The 25,420-nt window shown below is 43.7% G+C and overlaps 2 pseudogenes; one reads left to right on the top strand and one right to left on the bottom strand.

Annotated features, from left to right (window-relative positions):
• Window positions 1-14,576, top strand: part of LOC116668139 — a 102,345-nt pseudogene extending 87,769 nt beyond the window's left edge.
• LOC116668104 overlaps window positions 1-25,420 on the bottom strand; it is an 86,934-nt pseudogene that overhangs the window by 47,415 nt on the left and 14,099 nt on the right.

The raw sequence follows: 25,420 nt of genomic DNA, 5'->3' as shown, positions 1-25,420 counted from the left end.
CACAGTTTGAGCCGATAATGGTAGAAGGTGAATAGGTGACAAGAAGTGTTTCTTGAGATGGTTCTGAAGAGGTACAGAGGTAGGATTTGCTATTCTTCATGAATTGGAAGAATCTTCCTTTCAGGCAGGCTCTCACGTGCAGACAAGGGTAGCCAAGGTAACCCGAGCTCAGCCCGGACCGTCTGCTGTCACTGCGCCCTGCTTTCTTCTCTTCCTTCGCAGGTTTCTCTCTGGGCTCCACGGTGAGGTCTGAAACGAAGGGCATCTGGATGTGGTGCGTGCCCCACCCCTCCAAGGAGAGCCACGCCCTGGTCCTTCTGGACACCGAGGGCCTGGGTGATGTGGAGAAGGTAAAGCAGAAAATCTTCTTTGCTCTTGATAGCCCACTTAAATTTTAACTTATTTTAATTTTAAGTTTTGGAGGGAGGAGGGTAGTTTTTTTCCCTTTGAACGGAGGTACTAGAGATCTCGACCCCAGGCCCCCCTCAGTTAAGCACATACTCTGCCACTGAGGTCTACCCTCCCCTTCTACTTATGTGTTAATTTCCCATCTCAATTCAAATTTGATGACACATTCCTATATACTGCAAACCCAATGATGAATAATGAGGCTAAATTTTCCTTCCTTGAATTTATTCGTTAATAAGTTCAATACTTTGAGTATTAGTGAGAGATCTTACTTTTCACACTGGGGTGAAAGAGACAAGTTAGCAAAGACTTACTGGGCATCAGAATTCCAGGGCTTTGTGTTCAGTGCCACAGACATTGCCGTGAGTGAGGTCTGGGCCCAGGGCTTCGTTGGGGAGATAAGAAATAATACAGAGTTATCAGTACAGGGAACCATGGGTACCGAAAGTGAGAACCTACCCCTGCTGCTCAGGTTTGGGTACATGGCCTGGTGGAAGGTGTAACCCATGCGATTAAGGAATTCTAAAGGTCAAGGTGTGTGGTTGATTGGGTTAGAGGCGGGAATCATGAAAACAGGGTTTCAGTGAAATACGCCCTTTCAATTATCTCCAGCAAAGTTTCAGCCTCATCAAGGTCATTCGTGAAGATTTTAGTCCAAGTGGCTGGGCTGTGAAGAGGGATTCTTCAATGACGTCTGTAAACAGTGTGCTCAGCCCCCCAAAAGCACCTGACATGGGGTAATGGTAGATACGTTGGGTTATAGTGCTGCTTGCAGTCATCTTTTCCCCTTTTTCTTAGTCTGAGTCTGTGTGAAAAGTGGTGGCCATGAGTCTTTGGCTTTCATTACTGCAGAAAAGAGCTGTGGTGTGAATTCAGAGATTCTGAATTTAAACATTCATGTTTAAAGTATTCAACAATCACCTCGGTGTCAACCGAAGATGATCGACAGTTCCTAATAGTCCATAGTTTGCACAACCCACTTCTTATCTCACTGCATTTGTCAAGGAACCAGAACATAGCAAATTGTAAACTGATAGCAGAGGAACACCGGCTGCCCTCACTACCTGTCGTGATAGTACCTGACTCCCTTACATGGCCACTCAGGACTTGCCCTCATCTTGGTTTCAGCCTCACCATCTCCTAGCACCGCCATGAGCACCACTTCAGTCGAATAAAATAGCCCTGTGATTCTTCTGTGGGATCACAGTTCCTGGCAGTACTGATTCACTTCTCTTGGTCCTTCCATCTGTACCGGCCCTTTCTCTCCACACACCCACATCCCATCAGTTCTTTAAAGCCCAGCTATTTTCAGCTGAATGCCATCACGACCCTGACAGACATAAGCACTTCTGGCTCTGAATTCAGAGTACTTTTCTTTGGTCTTTATTTTATTTTATTTTTTTCATTCCGTCTTTGTCCTTCACATGAGAACATGTGGATCCACTCCAGGCAGTTTATCATCTTGGATGCATTTATATGGTCGCACATGTATCGGCCCCTCTAGAAAGCCATGTCACTGGTGCTAGGGACTGTCCTGTGGAGCTTTATAGCCACACAAGCAAATGCAGTATCTGGTGTTTTCTAGACAGACAATGAACAGCTGATGAATTTAGTTAAGTGGCATTTGTGTCCCTAATACAGCCTATAATCAAGAGAAGTTTGCAAAAGCATCATTGCCCCCTTATTGCTTAGATTATGTGTCAGGCAGTGTATTAAACACGTGACACAAATTCACAATGTCATTCTGTTCTGCCAAAAGCTAATGCGACTGAGGCCCTGAGAGGGGAACACGTCATCACAGGAAAGGTTTGGATTTAGCATTATTTTGAAGTTTATGTCATTTGCCGTCCTGTTGAGTTATGGGACAGCTGACATAGAAAATGAGCAAGTCAATGAGAGAATGAGGTGTGGACTCCCCACTGCTTTCTAGGGTGACTCTAAGAGTGACTTGTGGACTTTCGCCCTGGCCGTGCTTCTGAGCAGCTGCTTTGTCTACAACAGCATGAGCACCATCAACCACCAGGCCCTGGAGCAGCTGCAGTATCCTTCCCGGACCGGAAGCCCCGGGTCCAGTTCACTGAGTCAGTGGGAATGGTCGCTGAGGCTGCTTCTGCTTTCCCATGAATCCATTCTCATGGCTGAGGAGAAGGGGAAATGGGGCAGAGAGGAATGCTGATAAAACTTGCTTTGGTGGGTGACCTGGAAATTGTGTTGTGGGGCACCTCTCATTCCTTAGCTAGGATCCCAGCTACGTGACCGAACTCACAAATCTGATCAGGACAAAATCCCTGTGCAGCTCTGATGATGGAGAGGACTCAGCCGATTTTGTGAGATTCTTTCCAGACTTCATTTGGACTGTACGGGATTTCACACTGGAGCTGGAGTTAGATGGATGCCCCATCACTGAAGATGAGTACCTGGAGAATGCCTTGAGGTTGATTCCAGGTATCAGAGCATGGCCAGGCTACTGGGAGGGCCAGGAGGTCGTGGGGTTCGCAGAGCCCTGCCACCCAGCATGTGATGTCAGTATTTATTTGAGATTGGACTTGTCCTGGGTGAATGACAGGTGTCGTGGTGCCAGTCATTACTCTTGTGGAAAAACCCCAGTGGTCAGAGTTTAAGTTCACAGAGGAAATTTAGAATCCAGTGATTTCTAGACCAAATGATTTCAGGAAATTTCATGCCATGAAAAAGCAAGGCTCACACACTTATGTTACATATGAAGTGCATCTCCTTTCCTGAGCAAAATAGCTCAAAATTATGGAAATTGGTAAACACAGAATCACAAGGGAAACTCAAGAACTAATCTTTGAAATACACTTCACCCCGTACATTGTTTGCCCAGATAGCCACAAACCTAATACACAGGCTGTTTGCACACTGAAGATTTCAGAAATAAAGCACAGCCATTTTCTTTCAGAAAGACTATCCGATGCCTCATTTCCTCTTTCTCATAACATCATGATTCATTTGAGAGCCTTGCCTGACACGTGATATAATAAATTAATTACTCAACTTATATTTAGTAGAGAGGATAATGATGTACCTAAAAACAAAATGCATTTGGTTTATTTAATCATTTATTCATCCTTTCAATAAATAATTGTTGAACTGCTGTCGTTTGCCCAGAGATGCTCTGTATGATACTGTCACCTCCCATATAAAAGGATGCAGAGCACTGCTGAGGTCCAAGCTTCACGTAAGCTAGTCTCAACATGAGATGGTGTAGGCTAAAGCCATTTCGAAAAATATTTATAGAATGTGTATTTTTTGACTCTGATCTTACAAGGCTGTTCATTTACTGTCGTGAGTATTGTTTGCTCTCCACGTGTGATCTTCCCAGCAAGGTCATAAGTATTCTGACCATGATGTCACTTTACCGCCCACATTTCCTCTCTGTCATGCGGACTCTCGTGTCAGAAAAATATTTCTGACAAGTTTGTGGATTAATGTATCTTTGAAGAAAAATCTAATAACGAGTTGATCCGCTGCGCATCATGCAAGAGCTGAGGAAAATAATCATAAGTTTCTTCATTTGGAACAGATGCCTCTCCTTCTTGTTCAGAAGCACTTCCTACACTCTTAGCTCTGTGCCAAAACCAAAACAAAATTAGAAACAGGGAGGGAGGTTTCCATGCCCAGGGTAGATTGGCATAAGGTCGATTTGCATGATTCAATAAAAGGAGATTTACAGGCAGGGGAGCCACAGGGATGCAAAGCTCCCTGGAAAGGAAAGTCCTCACCCCCTGACCTGAAGGCTGTTCCTTCAGTGTTTGCTCTTTCTCCACTTCTGCAGGCAAGGATCCCCAAGTCCAACATTCCAACATGCCCAGAGAGAAGATCAGGAGTTTCTTTCCAAAACGGAAGTGCTTTGTCTTTGACCGGCCTGTCACTGCCAGAAAACTACTAGTCCATATTGAGGACGTGCCAGATGACCAACTGGATGAGAGTTTTCAGATGCAGTGCCAGGATTTCTGTTCCTATGTCTTCACCCACGCAAAAGCCAAGACCCTAGGAGAGGGGGATCACGGTCACTGGGGGAGGTGAGTCTCTCGTTGCGGCCTCTCCCTCTGTGGGTCAGTGTGTGATGGAGCTGTGAGCGCTCTCTGGGTTTGTCAGCAATTGTGTTTCCTTCTGTATGTAATGTGGGAAAGCAGATGTTCATGCCACACACTGAAATGCAAGATTCTTCGTTAAAATTTTCCTATGTAAGGGTTGTTGAAGCCTATCAAATCTCATAATACTATTACACTAATATTATAAAGACAGACTCCTGTTAAGAAAGGAAAAACGCAATTTGATGAGGCGTCTGATGGGATAAGTGTTTGTAGTGAAGATATGCAAGCCATTCTGTGAATTTGCATGAATGAGAAAACAAATACCAGGTCATGAACCGTGTAGACTCACTGAGTGAGAGACAAACGTAAAGTCAGTGACAGGTCTGGTGCTTGCTTCATGCGCGTTTCCCTGGGCAGTCACACGGGGACCTGTTCTGAGGTGGGCCCACATGGTTTCGTATTTCTGCCACTGTCCTGAAATTCCTGATGACACTTTTACATGGGGACCACACTTCCATTACAAGTACTGCCCACAAACTATGTACCTTATGTATGTGTGTAATTAGTCCTTTTTATTTTATTACACTGGGAAAAGTGTTGTTGGAGACACTTGAACAAGTTGTTCAAGATTATTCACCTAATATTTTAATGTGATGCATTTGAGAATCATAAGATGGATTGAGCGGGATACACAGTGATGTTATAAAGAAGAGGGTTCATGGAAGACAAAAGAGGAGGAGACCAAGCTGAAGACAAGATGAAGATGAGAAGAAAGAGGAGGAAAAATAAATTCTGTCAAAGCCTAGTGATTTTTAGAATGCTGATCTCTAAAGCTAAAAAAACCCAAACAAACAAACAGGTAAGAACTGTCTCTGCTGCCCGAAATATCTTGTGTCCCTCAGGGCTGGGGACACTGGTAGTGGCCTATGTGGACACCATCAACAGTGGGGCAGTTCCTTGTTTGGAGAACGCAGTGATGACTCTGGCAGAGCGTGAGAACTCAGTGGCCGTGGAGAAGGCAGCCGCCCACTACAGCGAGCAGATGGCCCAGCGCGTGACCCTCCCCATGGACACGCTGCAGGGGCTGCTGGAGGTGCACGCGGCCTGCGAGAGGGAAGCCATCGCAGTCTTCATGGAGCACTCCTTCAAGGATGACAAGCGGGAGTTCCAGAAGAAGCTTGTGGTAACGTACCTTAGAAGGTCTCCTTCCTGAGTCTGTTCTTCTGGAATGATCCCAGACTCCCTCTTTGTCCCCATGGTTCGTGTGCTACTCATCATAAAGTGAGTTTAGATTCTTATGACTGACAAGCCTATGTGGGCTACAGTCCATCTTTTTCTAAAAGTTGGGCTTTTTATTTTTGACTGTGAAACATGAATTACCCTCTGCTTAGCAGCGTAAGCCAACACACATTTAGTGGCTTCCGTTCCTTCAGATCAGCTCCCAGCCCAGGGCACGTGGGTAGTCTTCTCAGTGCACTGTGGCTGGAGACGAGGTTCACATGGGCTTGGTCCTCACATGGAGGCTGCAGGGAACAGCCCTCTGTCTTTGACCCAGCCATGGTTCATTGTATCCATCTCTTTTTTCTGATCTCTCTGACTTCCTTTTCTGCTACCAACAGGAGAAAACACCTTTGAAAGGGTCTGTGATTAGGTAACGTCCACTCGGGTAATCTCCATTTCATAGAGTCACCTGTGCCATGTAACATAATTTAAACACGGGATCAATATTCATCATAGTCACAAGTCCGGGGACTCTGCAGAGTGTGGACAGCAGTGGGAACAACTCTTGGAGATCACAATTCTCCTTTCCATAGGCACATTTACTGAAAGTTTGACCTTTGACCAACCTTCAAATTAAAAAATCTTACTTCACATAGAGCAAAGCCAGCTCAATTGTAATTTTTCAGTATATGTAAAAAAACCTATTCCTATATTTTCACACACTCAAATCCTCAGTGAAAAAAGAATCCATGAAGAGTTCAGAACTCTGGTTAGTGTGTAGTTAATTCATTAATAGGCAAGTGACTTGCTAAGTACATGTTTTTATCCATAGCTCCCAAGTTTGCAGAAGAAACTCTACTTCCATTCATAATGAAAATTTCGTTTCTGTTGTGGGTGAATGGCTGTTAGTCCTACTACTGTTAAGGGAACCATGGACATCACACATGCCAACCCCATCATTTCACAGGTGTGGAGTCTGAGCCCACAGGGGTTCAGAGACTTCCCACAAGCCACACAGAGAGCTGGTCAGAACTGGGGATAGAACTAGTCTCCTGACTCCATGTCTATTACTCTGTGTCTCCTGCACCCTGATGCTGTCAGACTGCTTCTTCCAAAGGACTGCAGTTGGACTTTCCTTTCTGACAGCTTCTTTGTATCGGATTTCCCCACATTTTCCTGGCAGGGCACCATCCAGAAAAAGAAGGAAGAATTCTTGGTGCAGAATGAAGAGGCCTCTGTCAAATACTGTCAGGCTGAGCTTCAGAAGCTTTCAGAGCCCTTGACTGAACATTGTTTGAAAGGAACTTTCTTTGCTCCTGGAGGACACAAGCTTTACTTAGAAGCAAGGGACAAGCTGGAACAGGGCTATATGCTGGTGCCCAGGAAAGGAGTCAAGGTGAGGAGTAAGGGGGTGGGAAAAGAACAGCAGATTGGAGTCAGAGGGACTGTGTTGATTCAAGTGGCTGCCTTGTGTAGAGGCCACTATCTGCTGCTTGGGACCAGGTCACCAGGAGGCTGACTGTGGAGCCCTGGGGGCCTTTAGTGCTGGGTTACTGGTGAGGGGAGTAAGGGTCCAGAAGACCCTGGGATGTTCACCAGCCACTGGTGGGTGAGGCCAGGTCCCAGAGCTACTGCCAGATAATGTGAAGGACACAGCCAGGTCCTGGGGTCTGGTTGCAGGACTCAGGGGTCCTAGAGCATGTGTTGGGTCACTGTTGGTTAGATCCTGTTCCTGACACATTTGTTTGCTGAGTCTAGGGGTGTCTTGAAGCTTGTGTTGACCTGCTCATTGGGTAGAGCCCAAGACCTGCTGGTTGTCCAAAAGAATCTGGCCTGCTAGTGGGGGGCTGGGTCTCCTGGGTATAGGACTGAGGCTTTGTTGTGGCTGGTGTCTTCCCAGTAGTGGGTGGTCTGGGAACTGGGGTCTCTGGATGGAGAACAGTGCCCTGGAGTCTTCAGGTCTAGTGCCTGTATGCTGATGTGAGCAGCTTGTTCAGGATCCTGTGTAGAGTTGGCTGTGGGCTCAGGAGGTCCTAAGGCAGCCTGTCTACTGATGGCTGGAGCTGTGTCCATGCTGAACTAGGTGCCTGCCCTTGGGCGTCCCAGCACTGTCACCTTCAGACCATTGGGTCAGGGTGGTGCTGGGTCTTGGGGCTAAAATGCTAGCAAGAACATTCCAAAATGGTGGTTGCCAGCACCACGTCAAGGTAAAAGCAGCTTCCCAAAATGGGGGCCACCAATGTCCCTGTCCCCAGGGTGACCTGCAGGTGCCCTCTGCCTCTCTGGGACACTCTCCAGAATCAGCATGTAGGTCTGCCCCAGGCTCCTCGTTTCTGCCCTGGGTCCCAGGTCCTGGCTACAGGCCTGTGTGAGGTTCTATGTGCACCCTTTAAGGGTAGAGTCTTGGGGGAAGGATACAGCTCAAGGGGAAGAGGATAGAGCTCAATCAGTGGAGCACATGCTTAGCCTTCACAAGGTCCTGAGTTCGATCCCCAGTACCTCCTCGAAAGCTAAATAAATAAATAAACTTAATTACCCCCCAACAAAACTAAATAAGTAAGTAAAAAAGTTTAACAACCTGTTACCATCAAAACAAAAACAAAATACAAGCAAAGAGTATTCTCTATTTTCACAATCGTTCTGGGACTCCCAAAATGAGCCCCACTGGCCTTCCCTCCATGTCTTCCCGGTGCCAGACTTCTTGCTGGGGACCCCAGCAGTGGGGTTTGGGCCTCTCACTCCCTTGGGGGTTGTGAATCTCTCCCAGTTGTGAATAACCCACCTGGGAAAGGAATCTGTCTGCACTGCAGCTACCCCCCTCCTACCTATATTCTTGTGGTTCCTTCTTCATGCCTTCAGTTGTAGGAGATTTTTTCTGATAGATTCTGGTCTTTTTCATGGATGGTTGTTCTGCAAATAGTTGTGGTTTGGTTGGCCTGTGAGAGGAGGTGATCTCAGGGTCCTTCTGCTTTGCTGAGTTGCCTAGACAACTAGGCAATCAATTTAGGAATCAGAACAATGATGTGGTACCGCTGTCATCCTCATTATCAAGTTGAGAAAATGATGCATGAATATGTAAGTTGCCTGAGATCACACAGACCTCAACTGGTAGAGCTGGTGGGGCAGCTCCATGTTCTTAGCAGCCATTCAGAGCTCAGAAGAGAGCTCAGGAAAGCTTCCTGGAAGAGGAGATAGAAGTCACAAGTTGATGTAAAAAACGTGAAATTATAATAAAGAAAGAGTAGATGAGCATCATTCAAAAACAAAAAACAAAATCAAAAAAGAAGGAAAACGATGGGCAGGTGCTGTGGTTGCAGACAATGGAGGATGGTTGGTTGCAGAGCTGCACATGATCCTGACATCTGTAACACTGTGGGATCCTTTGAAAGATGAAGATTTCACAGGTTCCAATCTGTAGTTTTACTGAACAGACGTTTCCCCAGCAACAGATTTGTTCTTGGTTGCCTGGCAAATCCTTGCTTCTTGCTGTTTCCTCAGGCAAACGAGGTCCTGCAGAGCTTCCTGCAGTCCCAAGCAGGAGTGGAGGAAGCCATCCTGCAGGCAGACAAAGCCCTCACTGATGGGGAGAAGGCTGTGGCAGGTACAGGGCAGGGATGAGCCCACAGATGGGAAGGTGCTTCCTGTGCAGCTCTTTGACTGGTGTGACGGCAAACACTTCCTGAAACCAGGGACTTTTTTTCCTTCTGTGGGAGCTCTCTGATATGTCTGAAGACAACTCTGGGAGGTTGGGTTGCATGTACGTCTGATCAGTGCCTTTCCATCCCATGCTAAAACATGTTTTCCTGATGGGGATAGAAGGCATGTTCAGATTCCCTCCTGCCAATTTAAAGTCACTTTAGTGGCTGAGCTCAGGAGGGTAAAGCTCGGCATAACTGTTATTTCTTCCCTCTTGAAAATTGTTATGAAACAGTCGAACGTGCCAAGAAGCAGGCAGCTGAGAGGAAGCAAGAATTACTAAAGGAGAAACAGAATGAGGAAGAGCAAAAACTGGCAATGCAGGAGCAAAGCCTCAAGGAGAACCTAGCACAGCTGGAAGAGAAGATGGATAGAGAGAGAGAAGACCTTCTGAGACAGCAGGAGAGGGTCCTGGAGCACAAGCTGAAGGTAGGTCTGGAGGGGCCTGGGTGGCACCTGATGGATGACACCCCAGCTCCTCAGGAAGAAAGGAGCAGAAATTCTACCTAAAGTCAGATCCCACAGTGAAATCCAAAGACATTTGATTCATTGTAACATCAAAGTGATGTGGGCCAAGCAGGAGGCTTATGTCTGTAAGACTCAGCACTTCCTGTAGTGTTAGGGTTCACAGGGTCCAAATAACATGAATTGGGTTCCTAGGCTGCTATTTGTGGTGACCATAGGGTCTCACTTGCCCCCAAGTGAGCAGGACTTCAGTCCTGTGGTTCTTAGGACTTTCAGTATAACCATCAGAGGCATGAAATAGACCTGCCCCTGAAAGTACCAGATTGTGCCTTGTAGGAAGGGCTGGAGGCTGAAAGCTCTACAATTTGCAGCCTTCGTTTCCAGGTCCACCTGACTCATGTTACACAGCTTGAGTCAATGCATTCTTTGCCCCAAACTGGACCTTGGTGGCCAGTGTTCTAAAGAGAGTCAGCAGTTGCCATTATCTGTGACATATGTGTGGTCGTCTTACCCCTGGGCAATAGGAAGTAACTGCAATTCACCTACATTCCCTCCCGAAGTGCATTCTTAGGCCTGGAGCACATGACTGAGACAGTTCTCAGGCCTGACCTGGGCCCACCCCTCCTCGCCCAGTGACATGGTGCTGAGGGACCATGGGAAGCTGTAAACGCTGCCCAGGTCCAAACGTTTGCAAATATTGGCCAAATGTAAGACAGCATCTCGAGGACAGAGAAACAGACACACGTGCTTAGCTGCCGCAGCTGTTAGACACACAACGCTGACGCCTGGGTGTTTTCTAAAGGGGATTCTCTCCTTTTCACAGACACAAGAAGAACTACTTAGAGACGGATTTAAAAAGAATTCTGAGGCGTTAACTAGTGAAATAAGTAAACTAAAAGAAGACATTGAAACAACCAAAAACAATTACCCCTTCAAGATGTCAGAGGCCCTTGATGCGGCGAGCATCACCTTAGTTGCAGTGCTACCCGGGCCTTATAAAGCAGCTGGTTTGGGGCTGAAAATGCTCAGTGAGGCTCTTAAAAGGTCTGAGAACTCCTCTTAAGTATATTTTGGAAGATTTCTTATGTTTGAATAGAGTAACAGTGTAGCTCATTTAAAAAATATGTGTCATGGTAGTTTTGTTCAAGGAAAGTTTAAACATAAAAAATGATTACCAAAGAGTTACCAAAGTGATTACCAGGGCCTGATGTCAAAAAGAACGAAAAAATGGATTGAATTAGTTAATTTGAAGAAATAGGAAAAAAGTGGAAAGATGATGAATTAGAGAAAAGTTTTCAGAAAAGCAAAACAACAAACAGTAAGAGGAATTATGTTCACCGTCGGTGATACCAGCATGGAGGTCACCTTTTTAAACTATAGCAGTCCCTGAAGACTCAGTGAGGAGAGAGCAAAATCCACATTTTTTAAAATCAGCAAAAATATATGAAGAGAATAAAAGTGTTTAACTTCACTGACTCTGAAAAATGTGCAAAGTAAAACTAGGAAGTTCCTGTGTCACCTCTCAGATGGGCCAGAAAGACCTGGGTGGCCAGGACACTGGCAGGCAAGGGTTCCAGGAAACCGGCAGTGTCTGATCTCCGCCAGGGAGAATGCCCACGGTGTAAATGTACATCCAGCTTTTAAATGCAAATACTGTTGATCCAGCAAGACAGCATTTGGGAATTCATTTCACAGATTTATTGACCCAAATGGAAAATGGCATATGTAGTAGTCTGTTTGTTGCAAGACTGTTGAAATTCCACAAGACTAGAAACAACTTTCATGGCCTGTCACATACTGGGGAGGTCAGTCCTCAGACACTCCTACAAAAGACCACTCTGCACTCACTGAAATGAAAGAGGAGCTCTATTTGTGCTAACATGGGGAAATCTCCAAGTTGTGTCTATCCTCAGTGAAAAATAAAGATGCAGAAAGTGTGTGTAGTTGTAGTACTGACCTTTTAAAAAATACATATATGCACATATTATCATGAATCTCCAGAAAATACAAGATAACCTGGTACCCATGAGCTGACGTCTCCTGGGATGTTGGCTAACATGGTCCCTAAACACTAACCCCACATTCATACAGATGATGTTTTCAAAAGGAAATTACTCTTCAAATTCAACTGAACGTTTTAGGAATTCTTCTTAGTTGTCTAGGGCTTAAGACCCCTGTGGTTAGAATCAAATGCTTGTAATTCCACAACTGCACATAAATCTGACTCTGGGAGTTGGCACACAGAACACAGGCTCCCCTATGCACCCCGGCTTCCTCACTTGCTACCCATTATGTGTTAGTATCTGTTCCTCCAGTCTCCTGTTTGCTGATGTCCTGGGCCTGGATGAGGTGTCCCACCGCCGTGCTGCCTATTGTCCCAAGTTGCCATCATAATATATGATTTGTTACATAACTTTGAACTTGAAATGACCTATTTACCGTTGTCTTTCCTGCCATCTCAGGATCTCATCTACTGGATGATCTTCCACACTGTGTACTTAGCTCCCACCACAAAACTCACCACACAAACACTGGGGTTTCTGTCAATACAGGTAAAGAAACACATAAGCTGCCACACAGCAGGGCCCCCAATTCCCGTTTCCTTATCATTTTAACTGCTGCCCAGGGGTCCCAAGCTAAGGGACACAGTTTTAGGAACTAGTGCTCAAGGGTAGAACGTTCAGGCACACCCACCTGAACCCACCGCCGTCCAATCTGAGGGACTGGCCACTCTGTGTTCTCTGGGTTCCTCACGTTTCCCTCCCACAAAACTTACCCAGCAAGGAAGCCACCACCATCTGTGACTCACAGCACAAGGATATGAATTAAAAGAATGAAGAAAAAGCCCATCACTTGCAAATCTTTCATGTCCACCATAATTCCTCAATCTGGTCAAGGAGCGTCTCTTAAGATAAAACTATGCTTTTCACATGAGGATTGATTTCTCACTGAACATGATGCCCACAGACTGACAGACTGTGGAATCTACAGGCATAGCTCTGCTTTCCTGAGGGCTGCGAGCTGATGCTGAGTTGCCATTTCCCTGACCAAAGCCACTGGAATAAATTCCACCACTGGTCCAGCCCCCAAAGGCCCTTGGGTATCAGCAGAGGAAGGCCCTGAGCACACCGAAGGTCTGGGTGGCCTGGTAAATGGGGTGAGGGGGCTGTGGTGAGCGCTGCCTCATCAAGTCTCCCAAGGCACGTGGCAAGTATACAAACAGGAAACAGAAAACAGGACTTGGTGACAGGAAGTGACCATGGTTTAGGGAAAGGAAGGGAGTGCGAGTGAGAGAAAGGACAATTAAAGCAGAGGAAGAGGAATCTTCACCAACTCTGATGTTCACTTACAAGTTGTCACGTGTGGAATAAAATTATATACATTTCAAGATAAGGGCTCAAGTGAAAGGCCTCTCCCATACTTGAAAATTAATACATAATTGTTAAATTACTGGAGGAGTCCAAGGCCTGTGCACGTAGTTTCTCATCCATTCTGCAGGAAGGCTGCATTACAACCATTCTTTTGCACATGCTTTGGTGCAGGAACAAGCGAGCTGCTCTAGACAGTTCTGTGTTCCTTCTCCCTTTCCCTCAGATCTGTGTGTGTAGTCCTCCTCATGAGTGCTCCCTCGCCTGTGAGCTGGGTGTTACGTAGTCCTCACAGATGTGTTTATGAAGGAAAGTCTTCAGTGTTGCAGACGGTTGCAGGAACTCATTACAAATGGAAAGAAAAATAGAAGACACTTCTCTTCAAGAATACAGGGGAAGAGCTGAAGGAAGCGAGACTGATGAGACAGTTTCAGGTGGTGTCCCTTGGCCTCCTCAGGCTTAGGTTAATTCTGCTAGTGTGTCTATGCTGAGGGAGCCACGGGCAAGAACACAAACAGCCAGTCTGCACCCTGCAGGGAGTTCTTCTCTGTGAAGCAGCAGCCCAGTCCGTGGTGGATGCCGTGGGCAGCTGGCGTGTCCTCTGGGACTGAAGATCTGACAGGGTGTGTGTCCTCTCTGGAGCCGGGAGTAGCAGGGCACCAGGAGCAAACCCGGGAGCTGCAGAGCTGGCAGGAGCCCCGGGGTGCCCGACCTTCTGTCCTGTTCAGGTTAGGGCATTGGGACCTGTCCAATTCTCATAACCCATCATGTGCTTTAAGCCCTGCTGACTTCATTACTGCCCAAGACTCTCATGCCAGTTAACAAACTAATTTTTTTTGTTAATTCAAAACAAAATGCTTCCTCTACAAAATCACATTATATTAAGATATTTTATTCTAGATTTCATCCATTCACATTCTATTAACTACCCTATGGGTATAAATTAGAGTCAGCATATATACACACACCATGCAGTTAATTCTGAAATATTTCATGTTAATTACAAATGGACAAATAATTCTTCCCAGTTCCAACCTGCTGTTGTCCCGGATCTTTGTCTCCTGCTTCCTCACTAGAATCAAACCCCTTTATTGACCCTGAAACTTCATCAGCTGCCCCTGGCTTCTGTCCAAATCAAGGGGACAAGAAAAATCCCTCATTGTGGCCACATTTTGTAGGCAGCCTACCTGATTAAGAGAACATATCTGTGTACAATGACCATGTTTATGGCAGAATTTGGATAATGTTAACTGATTAGTAAGTACTCATCTAAAAAAACTGAATGAAAAATGATTTCAATACCCAATACCTAGCAGAAAATTTTTCTTAAAATAAATGATTTCTGTTTTTCAAACAAAAAGTACTTTCTTGTTGTGTATGTGTTTTTCTATAATTACAAAAGAATTCAGTCATTGAAAAAAACTTACTAGTCTAAGAAAAGTATAAAAATAATAAACTAAAATCCCAACCATGAGCTAGAAGTGCTGTTTATAATGGAGTATATAATGGTCAAGGCTTTGTTTGATTTATTAATGATTTATAACTGTTTTCATTGGTAGGATAATTTTGTACCTCTTCTGAATTGAATTACTCACTGCCAGCATGCCCAAAGTTATCTACAGACAATAACTCTGGTTATTTGGAAAGCAGTGTGGAGTGTAGGGAAAACAGTGATTCTCTCATATTACTGGTGAATTAAGAGTCTTAAAGAAATTCTTCCTAACCCAAAAGAGAAAGAAATGTATTATATTACTGAAGACGCAGAACCTAGCACAAGCATATAGGTAGGCTGAAAGCGAGTAGAAAGGATGAAACCATGTTTCCTATATATCGAAGTAGATGAGTCCTTTTCTGTTGCAGTTTTCAGCCAGTATATAACATGTCTCCTTAGGCTCAATGCTCTCCCTTGTTCCCAGAAGAGGACCAGACAGCACAGTTTGCTGTTAGACGCTGAGCTTTCTGCATGTTCCTTCATGGAGTTCACCCTTTGCTAACTTGGGAACTGAGTAATCATTATTTGGTTAATTGCCCTCATCTGAAAGAACAGTCTAACTTCTCTCATTTCCCTGAAAAGACATGGTTACAGCCAGGATTCAACTGAGGTTAAGCTCCCAAGATGTCAGGGAGCCTGGAGCTCCAACTTTCTGGTGTTCAGACTTCAAAAGGGATGTATCCCAGACACTTGAAGACCTCTCTGAGCTGCAAAGCTGCGTATGGTTTTCTTTAGTCCCTGAGGAGTTTTATTGACATTCAAAATTTTAGAGAAACTAGATTGGTGCTGCCATTATGGAAAACACTATGGAGATTCTTCTAAAAAATGAAAATAGAACTACCATATGACCCAGCTATTCCACTCCTGGGGACTTACCCAAAGAACAGAGGAACACTAATTTGAAAGGATAATGCACCTATGTTCTTTTCAGCCTCATGTTGGTGACGACAAAAGCTACGTGATGCAGGAGAGTGGAAGATGAGAATGAGGAGCTGAGGGAGCTGAGAGACCAGAGTGTTAGATGACTGTCTATTCATTGTTAGCGTCTCTAAGAGCACAGTGAACTAGGAGCTAGAATTTTTAACAAATGAAGGCTGTGTTGACCCAGAAGTGGGTAGATGACTTCCACAAAGGATAATGTAGTCTGAATACACATGCTTTGAAGGAGTTTCTCTTTTTAATGGGAGGAGAAGGAGAAAGTATCTGGAAGCTGTCATAAGAAGCAAGGAGGAAACCTAAGTTTGCTGGCATCTATGAAAAGTATGGGAGAAACAAATCACCACTGAAGACCACTTGAGAAGTCTGTGAGGAGAACAGTGTCCACAGGTATAGACAGAACTCAGCCAGAAGGAACTGTCTAGAGAAGGCAATAAGGATACAGAGGTGTGCTGAATGAGAACAGGAGTGCCAGAGGATGCTGAGGGGTCTGGCAATGGAGATTTGTTGGGGGGGTGGTCATCAAGCATGACTGCAAGTTTGAGCCCTGAGCTGGACCCAGGAGTCTCAAGGCTGCTCTCTCAACCCCCATCCTTGGGATGTGCCCTCCCATTGCCTCTCCCCGGCTGGCAGCTGTGCAGGGTCACAACTTAGAGACAGTAATGTAGTATTGAGACCATCTGCACTGAGTACTGATTGAGCCCAGTTAAGGCCTCTGTGTAAACTTTTAAAATTTGTCTTCCAGCCACAAAACACAAAACACCAAAGTAAATTCCCTTGCTTATTAAACCTACCACTTATGTGGGAGAGGGTATAGCTCAAGTGGTAAAACACATGCTTAGCATGCAGGAGGTCCTGGGTTCAATCCCCAGTGCTTCCTCTAAAAATAAATAAACCTAGTTATGTAATTATCTGCCCACAAAAAAAAAAAAAAAAAAAAAAAAAGACACCTAGACCTACCAGTCTGAAGTGATTGTCTTTTTCTTTGCTCTCCCCCTGCCCTCAGGGTACTGGGGTCAGTTTCAAATTGCACACAGGAGTCTCCTGAGGACATGGTAACCTAATGAGAATGAGTCAGATAGGGGATGCACACAGCCTTGTGCAGCTACATGTCTAAGGATAATGTGTGACCAGAGGTCTTAGGCTTCTGGTGCTGACTGAGGTAAACTGGGATGCTGAGCATAATGGGGCTCATTAAGGAGGGGACTCCTGAGTTCTTCTGCAGTCTTCCACCACCACAACTGGTGACAAAATGAAGCTGTTCTTTTCTAGATTTTGTGTTGTCTGGACCACAAAAAGGATACTGCAGTTGGTCCATGCCCTGCTGGTTGATGGGTCCCATGTTGTTGTACACAGAGGTGCTGCTCTGGAGAGCTGCCAGGGCAAAGATACAGGAGTCCTTCTGGTTGTCTCCATAGAAGCCACTGTAGAGGCTGCAGAGAACAATGAATAAGATCCCACGGTTCCAACTCAGATGGACAAAGTCTGAATCTACCTGACTGCATTTAACTCTGGAGACTTAGGTTAGTCATTTCCCTGTGCAAATTTTTATCCATCTATAAGTGAAATTGTAAATGTTAAATTCATGGTGCTGTGAAATTTCAATAAGGCATTGTATATAAGTGTCTATGAGAGTGTAAACCAAATGAGCACTTGGTAGCAGTGGCTATTATGATCAGATCATAAAATTCAAACATATTCCTCAACTGAGATTGTGAACTCTGTTCCCATGACCTGTCATGGTAAGGAACTTTTTAGACAGTAGTTAAATACGTCCCTTTGACAAGAGTTTACTAAGACTTGTAGGAGTAATAATGTGTGATCCTTTATGAACAAAGCTGCTGCCATTAGACTTTATACTCTGCTTTTCTTACTAAGACCACAGCTGTGGACAACACCATTCTCATCATCTCTCTGGATTCCTATTGTGAGAAGTCAGACATGTTTGTAAATGTCTGGTCAGGTTTAGAGGCACATTCAGCACCCCTGCAAGACATTTTCCTAGGATATGAAAGGGAAATGGCTGAAACAAAGTCATTAGCCATTGTTATATGGATTGCAAATCCTGTCGTTGGACTTACAGGTCACTCTCAGTGCTTATATGTGTGGCCAAAGGTAACAATTCCTCAATTAGCCTGTCATTCTCCTACTTCGTGTTTACTTTTCTCACATAAAGATCATTTCAGTTGGCTTCAAATTGGATCTGAGGTCAAATCTTGAGCAAAACCCAGTAAATAAAATAAATGAAAAGAATACTACATTAATATGATGCATTCGGAAAAAAATATGAAAATGAATATACATACGTATATGTAAGACTGGGATCTTGTGCTGTACACCAGAAATTGACACATTGTAATTGACTGACTCTGAATTAAAAAATAAATTAATTTTTAAGAATATGATGCATTCAAAGCATTTATCAAGCAGTGGAGAGGGACAGTGCAAAGAGTGCTATAGATCCAACATGAGTAGGATTGAGAAGATTTATTTTTCACCTTCTCTACATCCCCCAGGCCCTCTATGTCAAGCAGAGTTGGAGTGCAGTCTGGCTTCTCGGGGTGAGGCACACACCTCACCTGATGCCCTTCGTGTGAGGCCTAACCGTGGAGCCCAGGGAGAAGCCTGTGAGTGGGCACAGGGAGAAGAGGGAGTGGAGTTTTACCAGCAGACAGATCTGGAAATTGAGACAAAATTAACAATATCTGAGTTAAAAGAGATAAATGAAACCATAATGAGTATTGGTCTTAATTACAACTAAAAAAAAGAGAGAAATTAGAATGTCCGGTACAAACTGAAAAGTTTACTTTTACCTTCAAGATTAATGTTAGCTTCTATTAGTTTTTTTTTTTTATTATTATTACCTTACTCCTTCCAGAAAAGCATATTTATACTTTAAGGAGGATGTTAAGGCAAAGTGGGAATTAAGAGTTGAGTCTTATCCTCCAGAACAGAGAAAATGTCAGAATCCCATCACTGGATTGGAAGCGAGCTTTCAGTGTTCCTCCCTGTCTCTAACTTCCTCTCCTCACATCACTGTCCTGAATGCTGGGAGTGTGGGTGGACAGAAGGGACTCGGGGAGGCTTTGCTGGTGCCTTCACTCACCCTTGCTCTCACCAGCCAGCCTGTTCACCAGGTAGGACTGGCCTGTGCGGTAGAGGCACATGCTGACCACCACCACCACTGGCTGCATAAAGGCAGGCAGGATGGTCAGAGCTTTTGAATCACCCAACAGTCACCCATTCATAGCAGATAAGAAAACCAGGCTTCCCCTTTTCTATGATCAGGACCCACTTCCTCTTATAACAATGGCCCATGGAACCTGCTGGCAAGCAAATAGTCTGTCCAATTTTATAACATTAGGCATAACACTTTTACAAAATGGGAATAAACCAGTGGCTGCACAAAGATTTTATAAGCTCCCAAATTACTATAATGTATAACACTTCTTGCTGCTTGCAATAAAAATAAAAGTTCCATTGGGTTAACTCAAACAATGCTATTTATTTCATATTTGGGGCCAGTGTGAATAGTGGCCAAAACTTCATAGAATACTTTCCTAGGTCCAATTACCCAGAATATTAGATTCATTCACAATGGACCTGGCAGCTCCTGTTTCATAGGTGAGGGCTGTAGGTTCCCTGATGGAACGTGCACGGCTTATGCTGACCCAGGTGCTGGCACGTAGCACTTAGTACATGAAAATAATAATGACAATAGTTTCCAGTTTTTGCACACTTGTACTCAGACCCAGTGACAACATCTTTACATGGATTATTTTCTCTTAGTCTTACAGATACTTTTACCACAACATTAGAGACATTCAATAACTTGTTACAATCACAAGGTCCTAAATAAAATTTGAATCCAAAAAGTGTTGCTCCAGAATCCATACTATCAAACACCTCACTTAATAGCTGTGTGTTTGCTGCATGAACAAAAATGACAATAATGTTTCTTTTTTAATTCTTTCTAGGCCAGAATCTTTATGTATGTAATTTAATATTCATAATTACACTTTATAATATGGGGTAATTATTATCCTCATTGTCCAAGGAGGGAAAAGAGTCACAGGTAAAAAAATATGTCAACCTAAATATTCTCTGTATCCATTAAAAGATTACATACTGTGCAGATGTTGAGTGCAGTGTTCTATGGGTATTCGATAGAATTGAAAAAAATTCAATGATAGAGCAAAATTCCTTTCATTACTCTTCATTCCATTCTCTATCTCTGAGTTTCCATGGATCCAGGGGTGTGACTGCATGACCACTACAGAGGTCTTAGTGTCTGACAATTGCAAATCTACACTGGTGGCTTGTGGGCACAAAATCTTGGGGACAACAGAGCACAGTGCTAATGTTCCCATGGCTAAAGCAGGGAAAATATCGTACACCATGATCAAGTTGAATGCATCCCTGGGTCAAAAGGATGGTTCAGCAAATGCAAATCAATCAATGTCACATTTTGTTGACTCTATCAACAAAAGAAAGGACAAAATCACATGATCTTCTCAAAGATGCAGAAAAAGCATTTGATAAAATTCAACACCCATTAATGATAAAACTCTTAACAAAGTGGGTATAAAAGGAATATATATCAACATAAAAGAAGCTATTCATGACAAACCTAGAGTCAGCATAACACTCAATGGTGAAAAGCTGAAACCCCTCCCACTAAAATCTGGAAAAAGACAAGGAGGCCTACTCTCACCACTTCTATTCAAAATAGTATAAGACACAGAAATCATACAAGAAAAAGAAATAAATGGGATCCAAATTGGAGGAGAAGAGGTAAAACTGTCACCATATGTAGATTACACGATACTATCTATAGAAAACCCTAAAAGCTCCACACAAAAACTTAAAGACTAAAATATAAGGCTAAACACGGTAAACATCCTAGAAGAAAACAGAGGCAAAAGATTCTCTAATATAAATCTTAGTGATGTTCTCCTAGGGAAGTCTAGACAGGCAATAGAAAGAAAAGCAAAAATTAACAAGGGGGACCTAAGGAAACTTTTAGGCTTTTTCACAGCAAAAGAAACCATAAGCAAAACAAAATGACAACCTACAGAATGGAGAAAATATTTGCAAATGATGCACCTGACAAACATTTCATTTCCAGAGTATATAAACAGCTCATACAACTTAATAACATAAAAACAACCAAGTCCAAAAATAGGCAGAAGACCTAAACAAGCAATTCTTCAATGAAGATACACAAATGGCCAACAGGCACATGAAAAAATGCTCAATGTTGCTAATTATCAAAGAAATGCAAGTCAAAATGAAATGAGGTATCATCTCACTCCAGTTAGAATGGTCATCATTCAAAAGTCCACAAAGGATAAATGCTGGAGAGGGTGTGAAGAAAAGGGAACCCTCCTACATTGTTGGTAGAAATGTAGTTTGGTGCAGCCATTATGGAAAACAACATGGAGATTCCTCAAAGGACTGAAAATAAACTTTCCATATGATCCAGCAATCCCATTTTTGGCCATATAGGGAGGGTACTCTCACATGAAAAGATACAGGCACCCAATGTTCATAGCATTCTGTACAATAGCCAAGACATGGCAGCAACCTAAATGTCCACAGAAAGGGGACTGGATAAAGCAGTTGTGGTATATTAATACAATGGAATAATACTCACCCATAAAAATGAATAAAATAATATTTGCTGCAACATGGATGGACCCAGAGAATGTCACTCTACGTCAAATATGACAGAAAGAGAAAGAAAAGTACCATATGATATCACTCCTAATTAGAATCTTAAAAAAAAGAAAAAAGAAGACACATGGACTTATCTACAAAACAGAAAGAGAGTCACAAACAAGGTAAACAATCTTACGGTTATCATGGGGTGAGAGGGGATAAATTTGGGAGTTTGAGAATTGCAGCTATTAACTACTATGTATAAAAACATATTTAACAAAGTCAACTTCTTCTGTATAGCACAGGGAACTATATTCAATATCTTGTAATAACCTTTACTGAAGAAGAATATGAAAATGAACACATACATATGTGTATGACTGGGACATTGTGCTGTACACAAGAAACTGACTCAGTGTAACTGACTATACTTCAATTAAAAAAGATTTTTACCCACATTTTCAGGCAAAAAGGCTCAGATCCTAAAATAATCAGTCAGTAGATTATTATGTGTGGAAAATAATGTGACCATTGAGTTTGGGACTATACCAACTTTAATCTGAGAGAAACCCGGCAAGGACCCACCAGCCCTGCTGTCCCTTTTCTTGCTATCCCCAATTTACTCTGATTAATATTTTGCAAAATACAAGGTTTAGAGTTCATCCCTATCTTTTGCATGAATCTAAAATTCTGCTGTCAATTTAAGGACAAAGCAAACCTGAAACTTTAGTTTCTGTTAGTATACATGAGATTGAAAGTGGAAGAAGGGCAGGGCTGCTTTGAAATAGGGTTCATGCTGAGAAATCACCTGTTGCTTCTCCAAAACAATAAAATGTGTTGTTTATTTCAGGTAACCCCAAAACAGTCCCAGAACAGTTGAATCTTCTTGTGAAAACAACTGGCAACTTTACAACCCAGAGAGGTCTACAAGTTTCAGGGCTCCACCCAGAAACTTTTTCACCTTGGGAGCTTAACCTAGCTTCAGTCTTGGCTGTAACCATTCCTTCTTGGGGAGAGGGTGAAAGCTTTATTTTTCTGTCAGATGAGGGCAGTTATCTACACGATAGCAACCTCGATTTTCAAGAGAGCATAGGGGGAACTCTGTACCAGAAGGTGCAGGACGCTCAGGATGTCCAGTCCTCTTGGGAAAACAGGATACCACTGATCCAAGAAAACATGTCACATGCAGGCTAAAATCAGTGCAAATGGAACTTACCTGCTTGTTTATAGAAAACGTGTGGATTTTCATCCTGCCTTTCTGGTCACTTTCAGTCTACCTACATGCATGTCCTTAGTTGTGTGAACTCAACAATGAAACAGTCTTTCTTCTTCTCTTCATTGTTATGGACAGGACATTCTTTGCTGATAACAGTTTTCTTTCACCAACAATATGAAACAACTGAATTTGCTATCTATCCACAAACCCTTTTCCAAATGAACTCAAGTTATTCTTCATAATAAATTTGGGTGTGTTAGCTTGAGAAGAATTCAATTTATGGTAGGTATAAGATTATATTATTTTGAAAAATGTATAAATCAATTAGCATAGAAAAGCCTAGAAGCATATGGTATATACTCCAAGATTAATCTTATTTCTTCTTAATTGATGGGTTTAGAGATTATGTTTTATTTTTATACTTCTCTGACTATTGTGAATTTTTTTCAATAACTGAAAAATATTTTATCATAGTGCAAAACATACACCAGAAGAAAGTAATTTCCCTTTTGAAAAAGAAATTTATTTATTCAAAAAGTATTTTCTGCTAGGTGATGAGTCCCACAATCCTTGGTCATGCGTTTGATGGACAGACAGTTAATAAGCAATGGCAATATACAAAGTCTGTCACACATTTGTGGTCACCTGTGGACACACAGGAGAGTTATTCCATTGAGCTGGGTCATGTGGGAAAGTCAGCGTGGAATGAGGGAGTGCACTAGCCCTCTTGGTTTGCACAGAAACCAGACTCATTTTCTGTAGCTATGGCATCCACTGTTTTATCCTGGTGGTCCAACAGGAAGACAAACCAGTATGTTATCCATGTGGTGATTTACTTTAAAATATTTCCAGTAAACAGTGTGCTGTGTGTGTTTCCAAGCTGCCTCCAATTTAAACCTGTTGGTCAATAATGAGCATGTGAGTTGCACTAATGTGGAATCACCATGTTAAAAGTTGGTGGTTTAGCACAGGAAGAATGGTTTTCTGAATTACCATCAAGGCGTTTGTTCATATACACCAAGTTTGTTAGAAATACTGAAGCCATTCGTGTTAATGCATGTGGTAGCTCAGGAGAGGAGGACAGGACTGTGCTTCCTGCCCGCTGGGCCTGGTCCAGGACTAGGGCCTGAGGTCCTGCTTCTGCCGCAGAGGAAAGACGCTGCCTCTGCCTTAGCGTCTCACTGCCTCCTCCCTGGGGTCGGGCTCAGCCTCACACAGAGGGGCCGCCCTGGGCTGCAGAGAGATGGCTGAAGTCCTCTTACCTTCTTCTCATGTTCAAGGTTCACACTGTGGCAGAATTTAATCTGAGACTGAGGGGGCTGCAGGAGTCCTCCTGACACTCTTACCTGTGACTCAGCTCTGAGCTTTCTAAAGTTCTTCCCTGTATTCTTGGAGAGAGGCCTCCTCTATTTTCTTTGCATTTCTAACAATCTGCTGCCACTAATCCCTGAGTGTTTCCTTGAGAAGTACACTGTCTGAGGCCTACTTGAGGCCAGGCTAACAGGTGAGAACACAGCATCCGTGAGGCAAGCTGCAGACTAAGTCTGAGAAAGTCGGGAAAGAATTCTCGAAGAGCCAAGCTGCCGACTTAGTGTATTACACCATGTACAAGGGTGATCGTGACCCTGGCTTCCAAAACAATTGTTGAAATCTTACTTGAAATAGATCTTTTATTCCAGCAATAATTTAATGATTATGTATTAGTTTTGAAGTATGTGAGAGACCTTTCTCCTAGAGCCCTTTACTGGGGTGCATATAACCCATGACAACAGATGACAGCTTATGCTTGAACGTCAAACTGGGGGCCTCCTCCTTCACTCACCCTCACCGACTTTTGCCTCATTCCTAATCCCCTCCTGCTCTATAAATAGCCCTAATTCCACACCAGCAGTCTTGTGTTGACTGTTGCACATTCTGTGTGCTGGTCCTGGGTCCTGGGGAGCCTGATGAGGATGCAGCGCTGTTCCCTGCCCCTCGCCCCCTTCCCAGAGCATCCAGACACGCAGCCTGCAGCACATTTCTCCAGGAGACACCAAAGGGCTTCAGGACAGGCTCAGCTCTAGGACCTCTCCTTCCAGTGTTGGCTGGAGAAACTACAAGGTGACTGAAAATGACCTCACCTCCCTTGGGAGCACAGAGTTGTGTGTCTCCTACTTTAAAAGGAGAGAAGAAATGAGGACTTACAGAGTTGCTGTCTGATGGCTCAGCGGACAAAGTTCAGATTCCACCATGCTGTCAGCCTGTGGGTAGCTGTCATGTTCAGTGAGATGTCTGTTCTCATAGAAAAATCATGATTTTATTTCAGGACAAACACCCTGAACTGATTTTTTTTTTAAACTACAGTGGAACTATGAGGAGTTTTCATGATTTGGGTAATTTATTTACGTTTTAAAACACCACAATGACCCTGTGAGTCAAAGGCAATAGTGTAATTCCTGGTAACTGTCGTGGGAGGAATTTAGAGGACACAGAGCACATGGAGTTTCCGTTCCTCAGAAGAACAGACAGCAGGTTCAGATATGGTGCACGGCCTTCCTGCCTCAGTGAGTCCCTTCTACACTAGTTCCTCTAAGTGTGTCCTGGATGTTGAGAACCCTGGGGGATTGGGGAATACAGTGAGGACATGGTACGTTGCATGTTTGTTCCTGTGCTGATGCAACCCACACCAGCTGCGTACGTGGTTGGCTCTGCTCTGAGAACTGAAGATACATGACAGTGACCAAATCCCTGAGATCAAGAGATAGTAGGGGAGACAGACGTGCACAGGGAACCTTCAACTTTATGATTGTATGGGACTTGCTGATAGGAATGGCACAGGAAGGCACAATGGCTGCAGAGATGAGGGTCCCCTCACCCAGTCTCAGGAAGTGAGGAAGTAGGAAACCATAAGGAGGAACGG

Source organism: Camelus ferus, chromosome 13, assembly GCF_009834535.1.
Source record: "Camelus ferus isolate YT-003-E chromosome 13, BCGSAC_Cfer_1.0, whole genome shotgun sequence".
Classification (NCBI taxonomy): domain Eukaryota; kingdom Metazoa; phylum Chordata; class Mammalia; order Artiodactyla; family Camelidae; genus Camelus; species Camelus ferus.
This window is presented reverse-complemented; position numbering and strand designations above follow the sequence as displayed.